Below are 15272 nucleotides of genomic sequence, written 5' to 3' on the forward strand. Positions count from 1 at the left end.
GGGTTTTGAGCACATGCTAACCATGCAGACATATGCTGCGGGAAACTGGAAATCTGCAGTGGCACAGCTAGAGCGAGAGACACACAGAGCACCTACACCTGTCTTCTCCTCCACCCACTTCTCCACATCTTTTCCAAGTCTCTATCCATCTACTCTGCTCTGTCCAACACCCAGACCCCTCAATCCCCCTTCCACGCCTTCTACACCAATCTATAATGTCCCCTCTTACCCGCAGGCAAACCAACCAGCGAGTGCTGCATGCAAGCCATTGAAATGGGTCATTTTTTAATTAAATACAATATTAATTACTCCGAGCATCATTACCGATATGTGAGATTTGACTAATTAGTGTAATAGTTTTGGAGTCACGCTCATTAAATATGAAAATTACAGCAGTAGAAAGGATTGGTTCCGTGATCAATCTTGTATGGACAGAGAGGAAATGATTTAGAGAATAGCTTTTATTGTACAATTAACTCCATTACAACCTGCCAGACAAGAATAAAGAGAGTGGGGAATTTCGGTCTGTGTTAGGAGCCTTGGAGTGCCGGCGTTGGCCTTCGTTCAGATGCAAGCTTTTCCGCTTTTAACTTCACCAGACTGTTGCCAATCAAGGAAATGTTCTCCTTGGAAGCCTTAAACTCATGACCCACTCTATTAGGACAGGTGCTAAGTAGAAGAGTTGATGATCTCTTGTATTTCCCGCCCACTTAATGACACTCAAATTTGTCAGTTTGATCCTGATAGAAAATAATAACATAAAATATGTTTAGATTTTTTTTTTCTAATTGGTCTACATAAAACAGTTAGATGAACGGAGAAATCAGGTGACAACTGTTTGTTTTTTTAACTTGATCATCCCATCTAGTGACCAACAGCTTGAAACCTAAAGATCGTTTTTATGATCAGTGAAGGCAATGCTGAGAAAGAGGAAAGAATTTCTGAAAACGCCCTTCGGTGTGGAAGTTATTACTGAGTCAAGCAGACTCAACGTTAGTTTTAACATCTGTGCTTTGTTTAGGATGAAGTCAGGATGAGCACCAAGAAAATTATCATAAAAAACTATTTAACTCCCATCTGTCTGAATTTATTTTCAAACATAGAGAGCAGACACTAAATAAACCAGAGATTGTCACTGTAAATACAGCACATACAATAGATACAAATGCAGTTGTGATGCAAATTAATGACATTTGACATAATTGGGGATAATGGTTAAAAAAAACATATTTTTTAGTCTCAGGTTTTTGGATTATTTTATTACTGTTGCTGTTTGAAGGTGTAAATACAATCCATTGCTGTCCATCCTCGCAGTATTTCAAAGACCCAGATAAATTCCAGCTAGATGTTCTTTTATATTTGACCACTAGATGATTCCAAAAAAATTTTTTTTGGAATGACCATGACCTGGATGACTGAGAATCTTCACCAGCATACCACTAGATGATGGCATAATGTATCAAAAGACACCTTGGCACTAAGACCTGAAGCAGTTTGAGGCGTTTTTGCAACAACAGGAGTTAAAAGCTGAGATGGGTAGAGTGGCCAAAAATTGTACTCAATTAAGAGTAGCACTACTTTAACATATTTTTACTAAAAGTAAAAGTAAAAAGTTGTCAGGCAAGAAATGACTCAAGTAAGAGTAAAAAAAAGTATTCACTAAGAAGGCTACTCAAGTACTGAGTAAGTAATCATAACAAATTTTGTAATCGGACAGACAAAAATATGATTTCATGTTTTAACATTAAAATTGAAAGCAATGCTTACAGCAGTTAATGTATATACAGTATGTTAGAACAATGCAAAGTACTTCCATTGACAATATCTACTGTTTACTATACATTTATTTGACCTCCTAATGGCTCAATGAGCTCAGCAGATAGAAAATATTAAAATAACAAAGCTTGTGTACAAATAAGAAGTCTCACTTCAACATAAACTTTAGATTTTTGTCTCTGGTGCATTTTTGGTTAAAATAAGTATATTCTGTATTTATGAAGTGATTCACAGCAGGTAGAGTAGCCAAAAATTTTACTTAAATTAAGAGTAGCGATACTTGAGTAATAATATGACTCAAGTAAAAGTAAAAAGTACAGTGCAGTAAAATTACTCCTAACAGTACATTTTGTTCAAAAAGTTACTCAAGTAAACGTAACTGGGTAAATGTAACTATTTACTACCCACCTCTGGTTAAAAGTAAACCGTGTTTTCTATAACATGTCAGCTTCATTCAAGCCTCAAGAGAGCGAGAGAGATCAAGGCTTTCAGCAGATAACGGGAAGGCTGAACACAGTAAAATAAAGTTGGTGTTTTTTTATTTATTAGAACTTTCATCCTTTGTCTGTCGAGGAATATGATGGATGTGGAGATGTTGGCACCATTGGGAAATCTCAAATTCACTGCATGGAACTACGTTCTTTGGAGAATATGCAGCAAGACTGCCAGGTCGGTAATGCCAGCTATGCTAACCACTAAGATAAGACGCTGATGCCAGTTTAAACATGCTTACTGTGTTAACCACATGTCGTTGTTTTAAAATATTAGTAGAACCCTGTTTTACAGCAACCTGACTGATGTCCACCTAAGGCAGGAAGCCTGGAAACAAATGTTTTAGATATTAATATAGGGTTTACAGTTTCATACTAAAAGAATTCATCATTAATTGGGGAGTAAAAAACAAAACAAACAGAAAATCTCCCAACGCAAACAGACGAGCTGAACAATCCGCGTGCTTGAAATGCATTATGGATGGTCTCCAAGGTGGCCAGTGGGTGCTCAGCTCCGCTGTTATTTGTGTGCATCAGGGTCTCTCTCCACTGCTCTGGTAAACACATTGCATAGGACCACTGCCAGTGCTTATGAGCTGAACAGAGCTCCTCTATGTCCTCACCGTGTGTACAGCTAAACACGGAGCAACAGAACTTGGCCCTTTTGCCGCCGAGGGTTTTCGTGTGTTTAGCATATCAAAGCTGTGACAATAACCATGTTTGCATTGCCTCGTGTCTTTCCAGGTGGTCTATCATATCTGGGCCCTCAGACCGGATGGCACGAGTCGTGTGTGTTGATCACTGTGGCATGTGGCTAAAGGGGAACACCCCTGGCTGGCAGGGCAAAAAGTGATAGTTTCAATAGACGTGATGGCAGCTGTCTGAAAAACAAACATCATGAAACTCGATGTAATTTACACAAAAGTATTCATACCCCCCCCCCCCCCGAACTTTTCCACTTTACTGCGATTACAGTCACAAACTTAATTGCAACTTAATTGCATATCCCTGCAATTAATTGCAGGGATAGACTTTGCCGTCTTTTTCACCAATATTTTCTATTCAAAGAGATAAAAAAAGTACTCAGTGTAATTTTCGGTCTTGGTTCTTGTTTATGATTCGGTTCAGTTAGAATTTTCCTGCCTTACGTTTACTGTGTTTTAAGTTCTGAAGTCCGGTTTAGCCTGTTTATTTTATATTCTGTTCTGGTTCACGTTTATTAGTTGGTTAAGTATTTTTCTGCCTCTTGGTTTATTTGCGTTCTAGATTATTGAGTTCTGTTTAGCCTGTTGATTATTTTCATCACCTGTTTTCTGTATTAGTTCTGATTTTAGTTCTGCGATTTGTTTTCATTATTGTCCTTGGATTTTGGTTTATTCTCCAGCTCCTGTCAGTTCCGCAATTGCTTCCACCTTTGGTTAATTAGTTTTTCACTCCGCTCACCTGTTTGTCTGTTTATTTAAGCCTCACCCCCTCCTCAGCTAGTTGTCGGTTCGTCTCTCATTCATTCACGCACTCCATCCCGTCATTCCCCTGAGTGCATCCTCTGTTTTTGGTCCCGTCTCTGGTAAGAGCTCCCAGCACCTTGGTTCTGTTTCATTGACCCTGTTCTGTCTGTTTTTGCCCAGTTCTGTCCGCCTGCCCCCGTACAAGTGTTGCCTGGATGTTTGCCTTGCCTACCATTGTATTCTGTTCTGTTTCCCACTCCTCATCATCCCTTAAATAAATCAGTTAACAACGTAGCAGTGTTTTGGTTGAATTCCGGGTTCACCTCCAAGCCAGATCATTACACTCAGAGGTTTAATAAAGAACAGTAATGAACAAACAGCATCATGAAGACCAAGGTTCTACAATAATGCCCCAAGATTTAAACATCTCACTGAGCTTAATTTGTCATCTGAAATTGTTAAGTATTGCACTTCTGCAAACCTACCAAAACACAAGGAAGCCACTTGGGACGCAGCCACCATAGGGGCGATGTGACTCAGGTCAGATGAGATGAACATTCATCTTTTGGTCCAACATGCAATATGCTCTGTAAGATAGAAAACTAACACTGCACATTGTCCTGATTGCACCACCCCTGCAATAAAACACAGCGGTGGAGGCATAATGCCATGGGACATGCATTTATAGGGGTTTCTATAAAGTACTCACTCAGGGTGCTTGAAAAAAAAAATGCACTTTTCACATTTTTATTTGTGAAAAATAAAAGACAGTAAATAATAAGGATGAGTGTATACAACTGCAAGGCCCTTTAATTAGTTTTAAACGCAAACATATGCAACCATTTAATGTGCAGACAAAAATGATGATTTTCTGCAGCAATAATTCACTAAATAAATGACCATTTATGCATCAATTAATCCTTATTTTGAGTAAACAATTATTCTTCCAGAACATTCTCTGTAAACTGCCATGAACTGCTTGCTTTACAAATTAATTTTCAATCAGTCTTGTTGAACTATTGTACGGTATAGATATATACAGGTTAGAATAATATTCTAAATTGTCCATTGCTGATGACCTTGTTTTGTGAATGTCATTGTGAACCTCTTGTACGTACCATAAACATTTCCCCCTTTTTGAATATATGCAATAATCCTATCTCCAGCCACATGAATACTGGCCTTCCACATTATTGTAATGCTAACCTCCAGACTGCATGCATGATAGCCAATACTTTATCACCGCTTTGCCTTTTTTTTATGGGTCTGGTGTCTCTTTAAAATGATTGCCCCTGTTTTGATCTGATTAATTTTGTGTGAGCACAAACAATTACTTTTAATCTTTATCTGCTCGAGGAATCACCCCTTTTTATGGGCGTCATTTATTACAGGTGGACAGCTACTTGTTTATTAGAATTTCAAGCAGCCTATCAGAGCCGAGATCTCCCGCGGTTTATATTTACATTTCAACTTCAGCTAAACAGGTATGACAAACACACACAGCAAAAAAGGGGGGACCGCCGCTGCCGTGCTTCATTTTCATATGGCCTCTTGGTCGAGCCAGAAGGACTGGGTTTTAATGCAGGACTTCCTGACACAGAGGCAGAAGGTGCTGAGCAGGAGGGAGAGAAATGAAGAGAGCGAGAGATGGAGGAGAGGAAGGAAGGAGATGGGAAAAGCAGGAGCAGGAAGACTGAGTATGTGTTTGAGCTCTCAGGTGAACGTCCATCATTCGGGTGGGACGAGAACGGGTTCACGGCCTCTGGAATCCATCCATAGCGAGGGGTCTTCACAGTGAATATGACTGTATATGTGTGAGCGCCACGGCCAGGGCCACTCTTGACAAGCCAACAGCTGTTAATTATGAATTGGCCTGCAGAGAAGGAGACAGGCTGGTGAATATGCAGAACCGAGGGAACGTGCGGAGCCCGTGCAACACAAGTGTCAGACCCCCACTGCACCTGGAGTGGCAGGGGTCGACCTGGGTGTCAATCACTTGCACCAGCCAAGCAACAGGACGGGGATTGCTTGGAACAGCCACCCCCCACACAAAAAAAAAAAAAAAAATCAGTACGACTCACATAGTAATGAACTTTCTGTTATCGTGGTAGCTAAGTAATTAAATAGACAACATTGAAAGTAAGATTAGTTTTGTGCTTAGTTTAATTTGAAAGTGTGTTAGATGAAGACAATATTTCCTGGTTATGGCTTCTTTAAGCAGAAGCATAAGTGGCTCTGTAAAGTGCACTAACACCACGTTTGATCTGATGTGACAAAAGAAATTAGACCCTGATAAATGATTTCAAGCTGTTTTCTACGTTTAAAGTGACACATGCCTGGTTTAAAGGGGCCTTGTCTATGACTTGACGAATTTATATGCCAGCAGCTCACTCTGATTGCATACAAAGGCGTCCGATGAAATTATCACACCCTGTTATTAATATATTTTATTTCTGTGTTTTACACTGTTGTTTGCTCTATTTCTTGGTAAACTAAGTGATTTTGTGTATATTTGCCACAACAAGACCACGTGAGCAGAGGCACATTGCGCATGTGCAAAATAAGTAAACAAGGAGAAGCACTGGAGCTGAGCGAATCAGTAAGGTGGTGTAAAAAGAAAGATTAAGTAACTCTAACCCTGTAGATCGGGTTGATCTTCGACCACGGCAAGCTGTCATTCGTCAGCTGCGAAGCATTGCAGGAAGGTCTACTGGCTCTTACAGTAGCTGCATCAGTTGTCACCATCTTGCTTCCTGATAGCACCGCCGTACTGGTGGCAGATGGCAAAACAATGTTCGTGTCTGCTCATCGCGCCCGGTGCAAAGTACTTTTCTCGCTCAAAGAGAACTAAGTAAACACTATCAGGACGAATGCTTGGTGTGTATTGTTTTTTTTTGACGATGAATATTTTTTTTTTAACAGAAAAAAATCTGAGCAGCCATGTAAAAAAATACAAGATGCAATAACCTGTTAGCAAACCAAACTTAACACACCAAAACTGTGACTTTGCAGAAGCAGCTTTTAAGTTAAATTCAGCATTTATACTTATTGAAAGCTCAAAGACGCTTTTTTTCAAATCAGACCAAAAACAGTCGCTAAATTCCAGCGCTCAGTCTTTAGACCTAGCAGGTATGGAAATCAATGTTGTAAATAACAAAACATTAATTAAGCTTAAGATTAAATTTCCATACCAACAACAACCATTTTCATTGCTCTCCTAATTTCTGAGTAACTTTGTTCTAATTTTTTTTTCAACTTTTTTCTGTTTGATTTCCTATTTATTGTCCTTGCTTGTTGTTTTCGTTGTATGAGGTTTTATGTCTGTGGAGGACCAGACTGGAAACAAAAGGTCCTCCTTCTGTTTTCATCCCGATAATGATGACATCTGCAAGTCTGGTGTCTCTGGATCAGTGGGTAGGGCAGTTGTCTTGCAATCAGAAGGTTGTGGGTTTGATTCCAGCTTCCCATTGTTATACATTGATGTCCCCCTGGGCTTGGCAGTTAACCCTGACTTGCCTACTGTTTATGGATGTGTGCTTGCTGGGCATGTTGGGTGACAATGACTAATGTTGCTCTCTTCTGTGCCAAATAAAAGAAGTGAATCCTGTTCTTGCCAAAGTAATGACAGGACAGAAAATGTGTTGCTTAATTAATAGATTCAAAAAATGAGGTTACTTTGGTCTAAAACCACGTGACAGAGCTTGCATTATGTAATTTTATAATTCAGGATGTAGCTGATCTCTTACATAGACAAGTTGTTTAAAAATGTATTTCTGAACTGATTGACTTGAAACTTTGTTAAGGGGAAAAACAACATAAAATACAAAATACCAGAAGAAAACAATAATCAAAGAGACAGCATGCTCTATTTGCTCTCTGTCAAAAACCATATATGCCACACATTCAATCACTGCAGAGGCCCCTACATGCACACCCAGCCATTCACACGAGGAGCGGGGTTAGCAAGGCCTGTGCCTTTAATGACAGGAATATCTTGAGAAATTTTAATTAATTTTCCACTCTGAGCAGCTGAATCTGCGTTAATTTCCCCCTCAAGGACTTTTATAAATTTCATCATTAATAAAATCAGACATTCAATTAGTCCCAAAATCCAGATTGCCAACTGTTTCATAACAGTCCTGGTCTGATTTTTCCCTTTTTTATTAGGCTGGACGAAAGGGGGGGAAAAAAAAGTTAAAACTAATTTCATTAATCTAATTGTCATAACTTCGAACCATCTCTTAATTAGTTCAAATTAATATGATTAATCACAATAATGACAAAAACTCATTCAATTACAGGTTTTCAATGGCAAGTGGATGTGTTGGAGGTGATAGGGGCATAAAGGATGAGGGCGGGAGGCAGAGCTGGCTCCCTGAGACGGGATTGGTCATTATTATTCCCATGACTGGCAGGTTATCAATCATGCAGCACTTTTAATAAAGGCTGCTGGAACTTCAGTGCAAGGCCTGGCTCAGTTGTCCTCTGTTCCTGTTTTATTTCTTCAAAATCCTTTGGAACTCTCCTTATTCCTCTATGAAATATGATCCCCCTTTGAATGACTGGAGCTGCACATTTTAATGAAGACGGCGCTGTGCATGAAAACAAAAAAAAAAAAAAAACCCGGACTCATCCATATGTAAATAAAACGACGGCGGTGCATATGCTCATCTCAACTTCCCCCCCATTATTGCGGAGAATTGCATACGTTTATGTGCTGGAATGATATCACTTTATTTTCATTTGTCTGAGCGTTCACTGAGGCTGCAGATGAATCTGCACTCTCCCGCGCTCCTTCCTCCGCAGACATATGGATCTGAGAGATGCCTGCTGCTCGGCTTTTCCGTCAGGGCCACCAATCTAGCAAAGCAGGGGAGCAGAAGCGTGTCACCATTTGTCACATGCCACCGGGGCACAAGCCGAGCAGCAGGTACACCCTCGGGTGTGTTAGGCCAGGAGGGAGCGTTCCAGCTGCCAGTCTAGCGCAGGTCCCCTCTTGTCCCATGTTGTCCCCCTGGGACCGGCCTCCCGAATGTCCCTGCTCAGTTGTCTGGGAGGATCTGACCTGTGATCCACCCATCTGGAGAGACGGCTGCATTGAAAGAGAAAGGATTCGCGCAGTCAATTGGCCTGTCTCTAGGAGAAGATGCCCCTGGAAACGTGTACGTGGCCCCTCAGCACGCCTCCACGGGATGCTCACCCACTGCGTCTCTGGTCTTGAGCGAGGGAATTCACCTGCCACCTCGGGTAAAGTCAACCAAAGCCTGCTGGAGCATTTAGCAAGGCATAGGATTGATACATATGTCTGTGGCTGTGCTTATCAAGCTGCTAAAGGGACTTCTATCTCTTACTTAGTGGTTATATCTCACCCAGCGTGGGATCCATGTCTGATGCATATCTTCAGGACAACAAAGTTGAAACCCAGCCGAATAACAGATATGGAAAGGTATGAATTGTGCGCGCCGAAGCGTTGACGGCGCCATGCAAAAGTATTCATACCCCTTATAGGTTTTGTTTGTCCATTTTGTCACATTGCAACCACAAACGACACTGTGCTGTATTTTAACGGGAGTTTATGTGCTAGACCGGTGCAAAGTAGTGCGAGAGAAAGGATGGGTTGTTTTCAGTCGTTACTTTTCAACCAGTCAGGTACTTTGAGATTTCACTGGAACTACAGCCGCAAGTCCTTTTGGGCAGATGTCTCTATAATTTTGCATATCTAGAAACTGATGTTTTTGCAGATTGTGTTTTGCAAAAAAGTTCAGTCGGACTAAATGGAGGCCATCTCTGAGCATCAACGTTCACGTCTTGTTACATATTCTCAATATTATTTAGGTCTGGACTTTGACTAGGCCCTTCTGACCCTTATGAATATGCTCTAAGGCAGTCCATTGTAACTCTGGCTGTGTGTTTAGGGATTCTTTGCCCTGCTGGAGGTTGAGCCTCGACCCCAGACTCAAGTATTTTGCAGCCTCTAAGAGGTTTCCTTCCAGGATTGCCCTGTGGTTCGCTTCATCCATCGTCCCATCGGTCTTTACCAGCTTCCGTGTCTCTCCTGAAGAAAGGCATCTCCAAAACATGATGCTGCCGCTAACAGGTTTGATCGTGGGGATTGTGTCTTTAGGGTGAGAAGCTTAAAAGCTTCTGTGTTACATTGACGCACAGTCTGCTGAGTGTATACAGCTTCCGTGTACATATCCTTTTACTTCTTATTTTACTGTTTTCTTATTTTTTTTCTGCACCATCAATACCAAGTCAAATTCCTTGTAAGTGCAAACCTACTTGGCGATTAAACTTGATTCTGATTTTGATTCTTAGATCTTATCTCACAAGATCTCAAGCGTATCAGAATATAGTTGGCTGAATATAAATCCACAACACACTGTTCTGATTTTTATTTGTGGAAATCATACATCCGTTTCCTTCTGCACAACTTTTGGTCGCAATAAAATACATTGCAGCTCGTGGTTGAAACGAGAGGGACGTGAATACTTTTGCAGCTTGTCTTTCTGTCGCTCTGCTGCGTCTCGTTTCCGGAAACCCAGCGGTTAGAATATAAGAGAACTTGTAGAACCTGCTTGCTGATGGTGCCACACTTCACAGAGGCAGCGACAGCGCGGGGAAACACACGGAGCCATTTCCTCTTTTCCTCTCCAGGTCTTCTCAGACATGTCAGCGGGGCCTGAATTTTTCTGCGTGAGGGGGAGAACCGGGAGGAAGCGTGCAAAGCTGGCCTCCGCTGCCACGCTGCCAATCAATCAACTGCTTACGAAACATGCATGCAAACAAACACGCTTACACACGCGTGGCTTTCCTCCGTTCTCTTCTGGGGCCTGAACGTATTCTTTTATTCAGACCACCATACCTTTGCGTCCCATATTATTGTCATCGTGCTTTTTAATTAGAAGAGAGTGGAAGCTGCTGGACAGGCCATCATACCTCAGTGGTTCAGCCTTCCAGAGGCTGGGGGACAAAAAGGGCATTTTTCAAGGTCCAACCCCTCCTCTCTCCCCCCCTCCACCCTCGTGTACCCGGCCCCAGCCATCTCCGAGTCCCCATCCACCCTTGAGAAGGGAGCGTGAGCCTTCTGTGTGCATAAAGTTGAAATAAACTGTATTTTCATTGGGGAAAGTGAACCCAATTTGCACGCTGCTCCATTGGAGCCGAGCACTCTAGCGTACCCTAGCTGGTAATCTCGCCCAGATTCCTCCCTTGTTTCCCGCATTATTGTTGAAATAAATAACCTTTCACTGCAATCAGCGCTGGGATCTTCACTTAAATTATCGCCCCACAGATAGCTCACTCATGATCTGCTTCCATATCCATTAACTATCCGGGAAAGTGATTTATTGGTGAAAGGTAAGAAAAAAAAAGGGGGGGTTGAGGAGGTGCGAAAGGAGTTGGGGTTTTTTTTTTTTTTTTTGGTTTTTTTGGTTAGACAATAGTGCCCTCTACTGTGTGCAAACGGACAGGGAGGGGAAAGAGGGGACTGGAGGTGCAAATATGTTCAGCAATGATGCACTGGTGGGTTTTTGAAAATGTTTGACGCTAAAAAAAAAAAAAAAGAAGAAGAACCGATAATAAAATTAAGCATTGAAGCTTTTAAATGTGCACAGTTTACTAAATTAAAGATGTATTTATCAAACTCATTTGCCTGCCTAAGAAATTTGAGACCAAAAAAAAACACACAGAAAAAACACATTTGCACAATTATATTTGAGTCTCTAATAAGGTAATAGACACACACAAAAATAGACATAAAGGGTGGGATGCACATTTTTGCCTCTTTCCGCAGCAATTCAAGCCAGACCTCCCTGCTCTCCCTCCTCATCCCACCGCCTCCTCTGCAGTCCCTCCTTCCCCACACTCCTGTGATGTGTCGTTACACGCTCGGCTGGCTCCTCTTCCATGACAGACTGTTACTTCCTGGAGCGGAAACGCATTTGATTGTTAACATCTGGGCCATTACAATTGCAAACTAGGGCTCTGTACATCAATCAGGAAGTGATTTCAAAACAAAGAGACCGTCCTCCAATCAATCTATCGAGAAGCGGGGGGCATTACATGCTCCCGTAATCCCGGCTAATTAGCGGGATAATGGGAATGAGATTTATGAATCTGCGGAGGAAGAGTGGAGGTGCGCGCGGGGTGGGTGGTGGGGGGTGCCACGCTCAAATTAGCAGGGACGCACGCCCAGACAGTGGCGCAATAAAAGGAAGAGGTGCTGGTGGGTTTCACCGGCGTCTTGTTACCTGGACTCCTTTGTGAAGTTTTTTGCTCTGTGCCAAAACATCTCTGTTGGGAGCCGCGCAAAGCAGTGCGCGCTTGTGAAGTGGGGGGTAAAGACTGTCTGGGTGTTTGATAATGAAGAAATTTGTTTTTTCTTTTAAAAATGTAAAAAGCGTGGCATGCATTTGCACTCAGCTTCTGCGTCAAACACTTCCTAGAACTCCGTTAGATAGCGGATGTCTTGCCCCTTGAGTTGACTCCATCCATCTTCCCATCAACTACACCTGCAGGAGGAAAGTAATCACACAATGGCGCGTTTTAGTGTGAGGGTGTGACCAGGGCGTCGTCAGTTTCCCTCCACATTGCGTTTTTTTGCGTACATGCCAAAAAAGTTCCGTTTTGATCTCATCTGACCAGGTCTTCTTCCACATGGTTGCAAAATACCTTACACGAGTTTTGGCAAACGCAATTTTTGACAGCAGCTTTCTTCTTTCCACTCTTCATTAAAGTAAACTTTTTCACAACCGTGTCTCTTTTCAGTGTTCACGATGAGGTTTGCTCACATAATGCTCTCTAATAAACTTAGTAGACCTTCACAGAACAGCTGGATTTATACGGAGATTAAATTACACACAGGTGATCTGGAACTTCTTAAGGCAAGTGTACAAAAAAAAAAAAAAAAAAAAAAAAAAGAAGAGAAATGTAAACCAGATTTATTAAGGTAATTATTTGTGAAAAATCTTTGAAAACGTTTTTTTTTCCTTCCACTTCCGCACGGCATTAATTGTTGGTCTTTCACCCAAAATCCCATTTAATAACAGTAGTGTCACCAAATTTGGAAAAGTTCAAGGGGTGTGAATACTTTGTACGGCACTGCGGGGGTCATTTATTTACTGCATAGATCAATTATTGTCAGTTGTACTAAAAAGTTTTATGAACCATGTAAAATCCTAAAATTGACATTTATACCATCTCCCTTTGTAAATCACAGTCTAAGGATGGAGATATTAGCTCCAGTTGACTACTTAGCTGTAGCTTAGCTAAATATCATGGAGTCTTACGTTTTTTCCAGATTTGCTGTTTTTCTATTTTTATTACCTTATTGATTTTGCCCTTTATAATTTCTTGAAGGCTGTTTAACCCTGTTATTATGAATGTATTCTTTTTGGATATGCATATTTCTGAGACCTATCTCTCTTAAAGTTCCCACAAAACCCTGCTGTATCAAATCCAATAATTTTCTGCCCTCTGATGGAGGATTTAAGTAACCTACTTCAGGTAGCAAGTGCCTGTTTTGTGTAAGAATCCATGATGGATTGTGGTGTGCACCATCAAAGAAGTTAACTTTCCATGGGATATTAAATGCTTATCCTTTTTTAGTGGTTAGAAGACAAAATAAATGACTTAGTTTATCAAACCTGAGGCAAAAACGTGTCTCAGATTTGACACTTATTTTTATGTTTCTTTTTTTATGTGTCCCATACATACCGAAACAAAAGCTGCAAAATGTTTAATTCTTCATTTAGACCTGAATATGTTTAAAGACATATATTTTTGAGAAGAATCAAGCATGTCGACCTGTGTAAAAATTCAAAATGTAATCTTAAAGCATGAAACCCTATTTTCTTGCAGTATAAAGTTAAATAAGTTCACCCTTAGGTCAGTTAGTATTAACAAAGTGTTTTCCATTTTCTAAATACTAGAATGGGAGATTTTTTATTTTTGTTAGAGATATTTTATTCACGTTTAGGGAATTGCAACATTTCATTAGTATTTGGTAGAATTTCCTTAAAAACTGTATGACTTAAGCCAAATATTATAGGGATCCTCCCACAAGCTTAGTTTGCTGCAGTTTGACACGTTCATCCAAACGTTTGCAGGCTACCTTTCTCACTCACACCTTTCAGCTCTGCCCAGAGGTTTTTCACATGGGACTGAGATCAGGGTTTTGTGTTGGCCACTCCAAAACATTCACGTTGTTTTGCTTAAACCACGTCATAACTAATCTAGCAGTAAAATGAGAATAATTATCCATTTGGAAAACATTTTTGCATCCATGTTTAAACTTCCTGGTTGATGTCCAGAGGTATTGCTTCAATGTTTCCTCATGATGCCATCCATTTTTGTAAAGTGCACCAGACCCTCCTGAAGCAAAAGGCGATCGATCAAAACATAACGCTGCCACCACCACACGTCACATTTTAGATTGATCTTCTCAGGCATACAAGCTTTTTTTCCCCTTCCAAATGTAACAATGGTCATTATTGCCACAACATAATTTTTATTATCAGCTGACTGCAGGCCAGGCTAATAAAAAAGGTTTTGTCCCTTAATGAATTTGCAAACATTTGAATAAGAAAGACTCCAGTGCAGAAAACAATTATGAACACGATGGAATGGTTTGAAAGATTGGTCAACAGTGATATGTAGGGAAAAAAGGTCTTGTGGGGTTTCAGCAGATACTCCTCTTTAAGCTCCTCCTGATTAATACTGATGAGCTGGAGCTGCTGAGCCACATCTGTCACACGCTGCGGTAGGAGAGACACACATACACACTCACCTATCGGCTCACAGATCTGAGGACATGACACAGAATGCGTCTCCCCGGTTCTCTCTGCGATGGCTGGACATTCTCACTGTGTTTATGCTCTCATGAAACTGCTTAAGCAGCACCTTCAGGCTTAGTCTGGGGTGATAGTGGTGCAGGAGCTAGGAGTTCATCCTGTAACCGCTGGGTTGCTGGTTCAAACCCTGCTTGGACCATCTTAGTTGTTTTGTCCTTAGGCAAGACACTTCGCCCGCTGTCGGGGGTCAGCGGGCGAAGTGGCCCTGATTGTATGGCTGGCCTGGCTTTGTCAGTCTGCCCCAGGGCAGCTGTGGCTACAATGGGTGGGCGACTGAATGTAGAGCAAAGCACTTTTCTCAGGACTTGTTAAAGAGCTATACTAGTGGAGGCCATTTAGCATTCGGGGATCTGGAAAATGTAAAGGGGTCCATCTTGAGGAGCTCCATCATTCTCACAAATTCACAAAGCAATGGCATCAATGTCTGAGCTTTCACAAATTTTTCAGATGCATAGTAATCTTAACAAATGTAATTTTTAGAATTTGTAAGAAGCATTGTTTAAAAAAAAATCCAATAATTTAGCAAATAATAACAAATTTGGTAATCCTTACCAGGATAAAAACATGAAAATTCTTTTCTGATTAAAAGTCAGACAGCATGAAAATCATGGTTATGTCTTTTAAAACAGTGTATCACGCTACTGAGTTCTCCTGTTCTCCAGTTTTGCATTGCTTGTCGTCATTTCAGCCTTTAACTTTTTATT

The sequence above is a fragment of the Fundulus heteroclitus genome, chromosome 19 (genome assembly GCF_011125445.2).
Source record: "Fundulus heteroclitus isolate FHET01 chromosome 19, MU-UCD_Fhet_4.1, whole genome shotgun sequence".
In the NCBI taxonomy this organism is placed as follows: domain Eukaryota; kingdom Metazoa; phylum Chordata; class Actinopteri; order Cyprinodontiformes; family Fundulidae; genus Fundulus; species Fundulus heteroclitus.